The sequence below is a fragment of the Eulemur rufifrons genome, chromosome 6, assembly GCF_041146395.1.
Source record: "Eulemur rufifrons isolate Redbay chromosome 6, OSU_ERuf_1, whole genome shotgun sequence".
NCBI classification, from domain to species: Eukaryota; Metazoa; Chordata; class Mammalia; order Primates; family Lemuridae; genus Eulemur; species Eulemur rufifrons.
This window is the reverse complement of record NC_090988.1, coordinates 94,479,734-94,489,969: the sequence shown is the minus strand read 5'-3', so window position 1 is coordinate 94,489,969 and position 10,236 is coordinate 94,479,734.

The window sequence follows — 10,236 nt, the reverse complement described above, 5'->3', positions numbered from 1 at the left end:
AAATAATGCCAATGAAGCAACTTATAAAGTAGCTTATATAGTTGGAAAAAAGGGAAGCCATTCAGGGACGTATAAATTGTCAAAGAATGAATTGTCCAAGTTGTAGGATGCTTAGACCCCGATATCATTTCAAAGTACAAACAACTGCTCTTTCAAGGAGAACGATAATTGATCAGCAGCATGAATCAGTTTTCAACTTAACAGAACAACTTCATGCAATACTTCAAAAATGAAATATATATTAATACTATTCAATTACTTTGGATTAATAAGCTGATACTACTGACTTGGTACAGGTTTTATATTTTATTCGGGTCATAACCGATTTTCTTTGCTACGAAGAATTACTCACTTTGGGCACTCTTGCGAACAGAACATGGGGAATAGATATCTTCAACAACTTTCAAGATAAATGTCATGAAGTTGGACTGAATTGGTAAATTTAGTGAGCGTGTGTACAGACTGTGCACCTTCCATGACAGGAAAACACGAAGGATTTATTGCACAGATAAAAAATGTGTTAGCAGATCCAGATGCTCTCATTTTTTTCATTGTACCTTGCATCAGCAAAATCTCTGTGCTAAAGCTACTATTTTAAGTGACACTTTGCAACAAGTTACAAGTATTGTTAACCATACTCATGCAAATGCAACATGGCATCGTCAGTTTCATAACACGCTAAAGTTGAACAATGAGATACTCAGTGTGGGTTTGCCATATCATTCTAAAGTGCATTGACTATCGCAGGGACAGGTGTTAGCCAAAATTTTGCCTCTGCAAGAACAGATACTTAAATTTTATGAAGAACAGAATCAGCAATGTGAATTATTAAAAGAAGATTTCTATAAGAATGCAGCATTTCTGTGTGATATCATGTCAAATAAAAATGACTTGAATATTTCATTGCAAGGTAAAACTAAGTCTATATACGATATGTGTCAAAAAAAAAAATCCAAGCATTTTGAAAAAAGCTATCTTTTTTCAAAACACTTATACTTCAAAAGGAAATTCCAGATGAATATTTTTCCCAGTTAGCAAAGGTCATTGAGGAGAAGGATGGTATACGTGAATCATCTGAAGGATACGCAGCTGTTACAGACCTATTAATTGGAGACTACAATGAAAAGTTCACTGAGTTTGAGAATCATGACATCACACTCAAATTAGCATTTCGGCCTCATCTAGTTGATATCACCAAGGCACCTAAAGAACAATAGATAGACTTGATTGAGCTCTCAGTAGATGACATTTTAAAGTCATTGTTTTGTTGCTAAGAAAGATCCACTTGAAATATGGAAAATGCAGAAGAATATTCATGCCTTCAGAAACATGGCCGAAAAATGCTTTCTTGCTTTTCAGCCACTTCTTTCTGCAAATCTACATTCTCCTACCTAATGTAAATTAAGACATCCTTAAGGTCACAAATGACCGATGCCCATTTACAGTATCAACTGAAACTATGGACCTCCATGCTGCAACCAAATATTCAAGTGTTTTCCAACAAAAAGCAGACACAACAAAGTCATCAAAGTCATTAAATGGTTAGTTAAGCTTAAAATTAACAAAGGGTTTTCATTTTTTTGAAATTATTAAGTACATTTTTAAGTATATCTAATTGTACATTTTTATGTATAATGTACATTTTTAAGTATATCTAATTGAAGTTTCTTGACTGCAGCCTTATTTGATTACAGCTAAAGTAATGTGGCCTTCCAACATGAAAAAGTTCCCCACCCCTAGACTAGACTTTGCAGGAACTTAAGAAGGTTTTTCTCCATTACCCAAAGGATTGCCTGTCCCCCGAATGTGGGCATCAGGGGAGCATGGAAAGCTAGCATGCTTGGTACTCCATCCATTGTGGACAAGCAGGATATCACCAGGCATTCACATGAGGAAGTGAACTACAGGACCTTGGCTGGGTGAGGAAAGAAGGGAGGATATAAGAAAGTGAGGTTTTGTGAAAAAGGGATATATTCAATGAGTCTTGATGAAGTTAAAGAAAATTAGAGTTGGATATAAGGATGATTTTGCTAACTGACCCTAAATTCTAGAGTGCACAGTTGGGCAGGTTTCCAAGTTGGGAAGAAGTAGGAGTTGGGTCTTACAAGGGAGTATTCAGAACCATATGAAGATTAAAGTTCTGGATATGAGCAACGATGACCTAGGACCCTTGGGTGTCTTATAGCTACTCATGTTAACAGGCAGAAAAACCACTGTGAATAACCCTGTAATGAACACCTTTGCACTTTTGTGGTGCCTCATCTATTCAATTATCTTCTTAGAGTAACCTATATTAATAGAAGTGGATTTAAAGCTATGATACTTAAATTTTGACACATATTGCTACTTTTTAGGAGGGATTCTGTATAACCAAGATTTTTTTATGTTTCACAAGAAGTCTCCAGACTGATGCCTTCATCTCTAAACGCCACAGTCTGAGAAGATGCTTTGTCCCTCCACATTCACCAAGTGGACTGAGACGTGGAGTGGTCCACCACTTTTCAAAATGGTGCTAAATCCCTACTTTGGAGACAAATCATGGCATGGAGGTCAACAACTCTGCACAATTTTCTGTATTACAGAATTAGAATAGAACAGCGGAGTCCTAATGCAGGAGTCAGTGTCATTTGCACAGTATTTGTTGAGTGTATGCTCTGTGTGAGACCGAGTGACACACCAGGGAAATGCAGAGAACTATAGAAAATCATCACCGGACATCTTGAGGGAAACCTAAGACTTGTTTCACCCAATTTTCTTATTTGGCAAGTGAACAAAGTGAGGCCCTGAAAGGGGAACTGACTCACCAATTCGCGCAGGTGGGTCAGGAGCAGAGACAGGATGAGAATCTGATTCCTTGGCTGTCTGTTCAAAAGCACGTAGTCTCCCCCGAACATCACAATCCAAACCAAGTTACCTACCTGTTCCTGTTCTCACAGCCCAGTCCTGTGTGCTGTGGCTGGTTGGTCAGCTCACCCCTGGGGAGCTCTTAGCCGGAACCATCCACTGGCTGTTCCCGCCAGAACGATCCACCTTGCTGCTCTGCTTTCCAGCCTCTGAGACTTCGTGTCCCTTTCCCAGTGCAGTGCTTAGGATTACACAGGATATGAATTTTGCTATAGTTACAGACAGCTGATATATGAAAAGTGCCTCTGCTTCCTCTTTCTATATTCTGAGGTCTGGAAAAACGACACAAAACAGAAGTCATGCATGAGAAAAAGAGCTGTGTGCAGACGAGTGAGTTGCGTGGTCCCACGGTCACAGTCAGAATTCATTTTCCCTATTCCTTTGTGGAGTTAGGTAAGTCAACTAGTTCCTCTTAGCCTGAGTTTTCTTATCTATTAAATGGGGGATGGATAATAATAATTCCACTCTATGACCGTTGGGAGAATTAAAGAGAAAGGATGTGGAGAGTTTATGAAAAGTAGACAATAACTATTGATAATAATAATGTTAATTTTGAATTTGGGAGAATTTGTTTATTTTCCCATTTCCCTGGTTCTTGCTAAAATGAAAACAACCTGTGAAAACTCAGTGCCTACTTGTTACTTTTTTTTTTTTTTTTTTTAGCAGGGAACAGGGTCTCACTCTGTTGCCCAGGCTGGAGTGCAGTGCCATCGTCATAGCTCACTGCAGCCTCACTCTCCTGGGCTCAAGCAATCCTCCTGCCTCAGCCTCCTGAGTAGCTGGAACTACAGGTGGGTCTCACCATGCCTGGCTAATTGTTTCCATTTTTTATAAACTTAGGATCTTGCTGTGTTGCTCAGGCTGGTCTCAAACCCCTGGCCTCAAGTGATCCTCCCACCTCGGCATTCCAAAGTGTTAGGATTACAAGCGTGAGCCACCACACCTGGCCTACTTGTTACTTCTTTTGGGTGTCTCTCTGTTCTCCATCTCTGGCTTTGTGCTCAGAGAAGTCCAGGCACATCTTGGGAAGGAAGCCAGTGCATTGGAGTCAGAGGCAGAGCCATCAAGCTTTAACAAGCTCATATTCTGGGAAGTATTGGTTGCTGAGGGGACACTCTTGCCACTGTCACATTCCTTTTAAGGCTTCTTGGAGAACAGCCTTTGCTCAGAAGGGGTGGGTTTATGATGGTTCTGGGAAGTGCAGCCTGGAACAGCAGCCGGCAGCACCACAGGCCCCACGTACATTGTTGGGGTTTCCTGGAGGGTGCAGGGCTGTCTCCTAAGAGAGGAGCAAATCTAAACCTGGAAGTTTTAAAAAACTCGTAAAATACTTGGAGCGTATTTTAGTCCAATCCCTTTATTCTCAGATGAGGTAATACCTCTGAAGGAAGCTGCCCCAAATCACACGTCAAATCTGTAGAAGCAGCAGGGATGTAATCCGAGTCTCTTGGCACCAAGGTCCGAGCTCACATGAAGACCACAGTCTGCAATTTTGTCCCTCCTAATCCCAGTGACCAGCGCCATCTATGTTTAAGAAAACCTTCGTGGTCCAGATTTTCCTCTGGGTCTATAACCCGCTTTGACCAAACTGTCAAAGAAGAACCTTGGTCCTTTGGGCTTCTGCCACACCTCTTCCAAGCCTGAGAAGGAATTTGTGGTTAAATCAGTTAAATATCCAACTGAGTTTTCTCATATACAAAATGATAATATTGTAAAAAGGTTTTCAGAGTTGTGGTGAGGATTAAGTCAAATAACATATAAAAGTGCCCAGCACAGAGCCTGACATACAGTAGCCATTCAGAAAAATCTGATCTTTCTTATCCAACCTCTTCTCCCACCCCTTTTATGAATTTTATTTTATAATTTATTTTCATAATAAAGATTTTTTTCCTAAAAAAATGAATACGATTCGTGTCAGGTGAGGTAATAACTGCTACCTGGGTTACCAGTTCTATTCTCTCTATATTCTTAATAATCTTCTTGTAGAAATATTAATTTAAACATATCTGATATATACACATACACACTAAATTAAATATTATTAAATGATTATTATTTAGCACTTTGCATTTCACTTTTAAAATATAAAAAAATTGTATCAACTACATGATAATGGCTTTTTTAATATTGACTCTTAATTTGAATGCTGTGAAGAACAAAAATATTAAATATAGGCACAAAACTGGGTTAGGACTGTGGGCATGGCTTAATTGGGTTCTTTGTTTCAGGGTCTCACCAGGCTGCAATCCAGGTGTCGGCAAGGCTGAGATCTCAACGGAGGCTTGACTAGGGAGGGACTCATTTTCAATCTTACACTGTTGTTGCCAGAATTCAGTTCCTTGCAGTTGTAGGACAAAGGTGCTGATTTTCTTGCTGGGTGTTGGCTGGAGGTCTTTGCAGGCTATTGGCTGGAGGCCACCCTCCATTCCCAAAGGTTGTCCACACTTCCTTACCACACGGAGCTTCCCAACATGACTGATTGCTTCCTCAGAACCATCAAGGGGGAGAATGAGACAACAGTAAGACAGAGGGTACCATCTTCTGTAACATGATCATGTAATCACATCCATCCTGTCACCTCCGCTGTATCCTAGTTATTCAAAGCAAGTCACAGGTCTTGTCTGAATTCACAGGGAAACAATCACAAAAGGCGTGACCACCAGGAGGCAGGAATCATGACAGCCACCCTAGAGTCTGTCCGCCACAACTAAGAAAGAAGCGTAGGTTCTATTGGGGTAGTTTGTCCTTCCACATGTGGTGGAAGTAAATCATTAAATTTAAATTAAAAAAATATATAAAATACCTATAACAATAAATCTAACTGCATATTTAATGACAAGAATTAATGCAGTTACAATTGGTTAAGTGACGAAAGGATTGTTTTCTGAGTATCACTTAAAGGTGAAGATGACGTTTCATACCACCAAAGTAACTTTTAAAAATTTTAACCAACACTAAGAAGCTCAAAGCACATGTGTATTGAGTCGGAAGGTTCATAATATTTTAATCCCACTCTCTGACAAGATCTAACACTGTGTCAAAGAGTGAAATAAAGATCACTAGAGTTTTTAAGTAAAATATAAATAAAAAAGCCAGCTTTGTGTGTGTGTGTGTGTGTGTGTGTGTACTCAGTAAGGAAACATCTCAGTGGGAAAATTCATTAAGTATTCATTGAGTGCGGAAAGTCAGGGGTTTTTGTTAACTGAAGAGAAGGAGGTTTCACAATGGTTATGCAAATTGAAGACTGACAACTTGCAGTCTTTAGTCTGCTGGATGAGACAAATAAGTTGTTTAAAACAAGTCCTTTTGTTCAAAGTTCATGATCATTTATTAGCTGCAGCAGATTGAACTAAGTACAATGAGACACAACATTCAGTTTTGATTTATTTCATGGAAATATGTAAACTCAAAATTAATTGCTAGCCAAAATCATAGGGAAAACTTGACCAACAAATTTTGTTTTTAAATGGCACTAAAATTTTATGTAATATAGGGGTGTGTGTGTGTGTGTAAAAATGGAAAGAGAATCTTTCCAAATATATTTTAGTAAAATATGCAAAATGATGGTAAAATGGTTTTATATCCATTCACTGGTACTCTCTGGTTTTAAAAAAAAAAATCTTAGGAAGAAATTTTTTCAAGTAAAACTTTTATAATTTCATAATGTTTCAAATATTTTCAGCCAAATCTTCAAATGAGCTCATAACCATTTTATCTGAAATATGCAAAGAATGCAGCTCACCTTGATGAATGTACATACCCCAGTAGAAATTCTCTTGCAAGTTAAATGCTGATTGTCAAAAGATAATTTTTCTCTTCGTGATCTGGTCTTCCCATTTTTCTCACAAAAGGATGATGACTTTCTCTAAGAATGGGGCTGTGCACAGCTAAGAGATGGTATTTCCCAACATTCCTTAAAATGATACAAATGGCAATGTGACCTATTCTGGCCAATGAGACTTAAGAAGAATATTGCTAGAAATTCTTGGGAATGTGTCAATTTCTTGTTTAGGTGCTATTTCTCCCCTCCTCCTCCTACCTCCTTCAGGGTGGGACCCGTAGCAAAGAACCCAGTTAAGCTGTGGCCAGAGTCCTGACCCATAGAAACTGTGAGATAATACATGTGTTATTTTAAACCTCTAAGTTTGTGCTAATGTGTTATGTATTAGCAGATAAATACACTAGCCTTAGTGTAGAAAGCCCTGGTCTTAGCCTCCTTTTGTTCCTCAGGGTTTGTTAGACCCAAGTCTACCATTTTCCCTAAATTGTGGAAGATCCACATCCAGCTCCCCACATAGTCCCACTGGAGCCTCTCTCTCAGCTAGAAATGAGGGGAAAGTTTCTCTTTCCTTCTCCTATCGTGAGAACAGGGAGGAAATCACACCGAACTTCAACAATTTCTTCTAATGCAAATCTCCAGTAAAGTTTTCAAATGAAGTTGTTCGTAATAAAATTCTCTTCCTTCAATCTTACTTAATCTCTTACTCTCTTTCTCAGTCTTGAAACATCTTTTATAGGCTGATTGAAAAAACCATTTTTGGCTATTTCATTTATAATTTCTGCTTCCACGAATGGTGTTTCATTTTGTAAGTTGGGAGCAATTGTCATCTCCATAGCAAACTGAGGGATGGTCCCTCCAGGTGCAGCCAATAAGGAGGGTTGTCTGTAAGACACTTTACAACAGTAACAAACTGCCATCTGCCTTTTATCATCCATATGTAAGCAATTCTAAACAAGACTGGTGATAAAATACTCTGCACGGAAAAAAAAATAAATTATTGGTCTAAATCCTAATCTAAACAATTGCCTGTTCCAGGGTCAGACTCCTGCTGCCTCGCCCTTGGTGTGACTCTGTGTCATCTATTGTCTTTGGGCCTCTGATGAAGCTGAGCAGAAAGAGCTCTCTGCCTGTGTTCTATCTAGATGGACAATATAGCTTCTAGGTTTTACACTGCTTCCGAAAACTGAATTAGAAAAAGCCACCCTTTGACAGGCCGTGGTGGCTCATGCCTGTAATCTCAGCACCCTGAGAGGCTAAGGCTGGAGGATCACTTGAGGTCAGGAGTTGGAGACCAGCCTGAGCAAGAGCGAGACCCCATCTCTACTAAAAATAGAAAAATTAGCTGGGTGTCTTGGCGCGCACCTGTAGTTCCAGCTACTCGGGAGGCTGAGGCAGGAGGATGGCTTGAGCCCAGGAGTTTGAGGTTGCAGTGATCTATGATGACGTCACTGCACTCTAGCCTGGGAAACAGAAACAGACTGTTTAAAAAAAAAAAGAGCAAGCCACTCTTTCTCAGGGCACTTTGCTGCCATCTGCTGGGAAATTGTTATAAAAAGTACACAAATCCAAGATGGTTGCAAATTGAATGGAGCCTCTTAGATTTGTGCAGTGTTCCCCCTGCACACTCATATGTGATAATACGTGTGTGTGTGTGCACTTACATGCACACTCAACTGTCAGAAGGCAAACTGACCATGTAGCATTATAAGATATAAGGAATTAAGGTGCAGAATTTCCACCATACATTACTTTTCTTTTTATTTGGTCTAGCAAGTGGGGTACCAGAAAGTCACTTGGGTGGTCTTGAGGACTCTAGGTGTGCATGTATGCAAGTGGGGGTGTGTGGAGGGGAAGGAGAGGTTTGGGCTCCTTGGAGGAAATAAAGGTGTCAGGCTACCTAAGCTTCATTACCTAGGAAAGCAAGACAGGGAAAGGTAAAAGGAAGAGGAAGAAAAGGAAACTCACAAACACTGGCAAAATTACACGGTGTCAGGCATTGTTTTTAAGTGTTTGATATACGTTTTCTCATTCTATTACTATGGAGTACTATCGTATGTTTAACTATCTCCATTCTGCAGACAGAAAGGAAGACACAGAGGAGTTAAGGAAGTGGCCCAAGATAATTTCTTGTTTGTGTTTGAAGAAGTAAATTGAGGGGCTTCTGGAGGGAAATTGCTCACGTGTCTGGTCTGCTGGGTTAGACATCTGTGTCCTGTCTGTGCCCCACACTGACTCTGAGTTCCAGGATATGCAAGGGCAGGGCTAAACTGTTATGAAAGGGACTCGTGTCAGTGCTGAGGACAGTGGCCCTAAGCTCTAGGACCAGACTTGCCTAATCAGCAGCCTCTTTGCCGTGCGGGGCTGCAGTGGAAACAAATGCAGATGTGCAGTTTTTATTTTCAGCCAGTGGGTGTGGGATCTTCCTTTGCTTCTGCCCTGAAAAATAAAACTAAATCTTCCAAGCCAGGGGCAGTACTGTCATCACCACTTGCCCTGAACGTGGCAGTAGAATGTCACCTACTGATCACTGCATGATTCTGAGACTCAGGTTTTTGCCTCCCAAGTTTGGGAAAATATTCATAGTGTCTGAACATGGGGTGAGGAGGGAAATGAAAACCTGGTTGTGTATCACTGCTGGGAAATGGAAATTTGACACGTTTTTAATGAGGTTTATCTTCAATTGCTTTCCATTTGTTAGAGAGGAAATTCACTGCTTGGTGAAAGTATCTCTCAGACTGAAGGCTTTCCTTCTCGTCGCTCTGGAGGGAGCAGTACCTCTGTGCTTGATGATTTATGTGCATGACATCTGGTCCCAAGAAGAGCACTCACCGTTGTTTGAGGGGCTGCAGTAAAACACAAGGAGAGAAGAGAGGAAGACAGAAGTTCAAACAAGAAAAAGTGTGTCTGTGTAAACTGCAGAGCTGTATGAAAATGGGACATTAAATAATAATAAAATAACTCTGAGGTTTATGGGAGACTTACATTTTCCTCTTTCTTTCTTTTGCTTTTTTGGTATTACTTCTGAAAAGATCAGCTCACAAAGGTGAGATGATAAATATTTCAGAATAATTTGTAATATTTACATGCTAATTGGGAAACTTTATAAACCTAGATAAAAGTGCAGTAAACAATAAAATATATCTACATATTTTCCCTAGAGAATCAAGTGACATTATCATTTTCTGTCTTTATTTATTAATAGATCTACCCTTTTCCTGCCTTCACAAATCAAATGCTGCAAGTAGCCCAAAAGCTCCCCCGTCTCCTCCCCTGCTTCCTTCCCTAGAAGTGTCCACAGTTAGGAGGGAACGTCCCTTGTCTTCAGCCTCATATTTCCCTGTGCTGGAACTTCCGGTAGAGAAATACATGTGTTTCTTTGTACACCTTCACCTGCTTCTCTTCAGAGAAGGAGGAATGTTGCACCTAATTGCAGAGTTTGGAAGGGGGGATTGGGCCGGTATGTCTCAGCCCCTCTGAGTTTGTTCATTTCTTTTGGAACCAGTCTGTCTACTGGAAAGCACCATGGTTTGTTTTTTTCCCTCCTCTTCTGG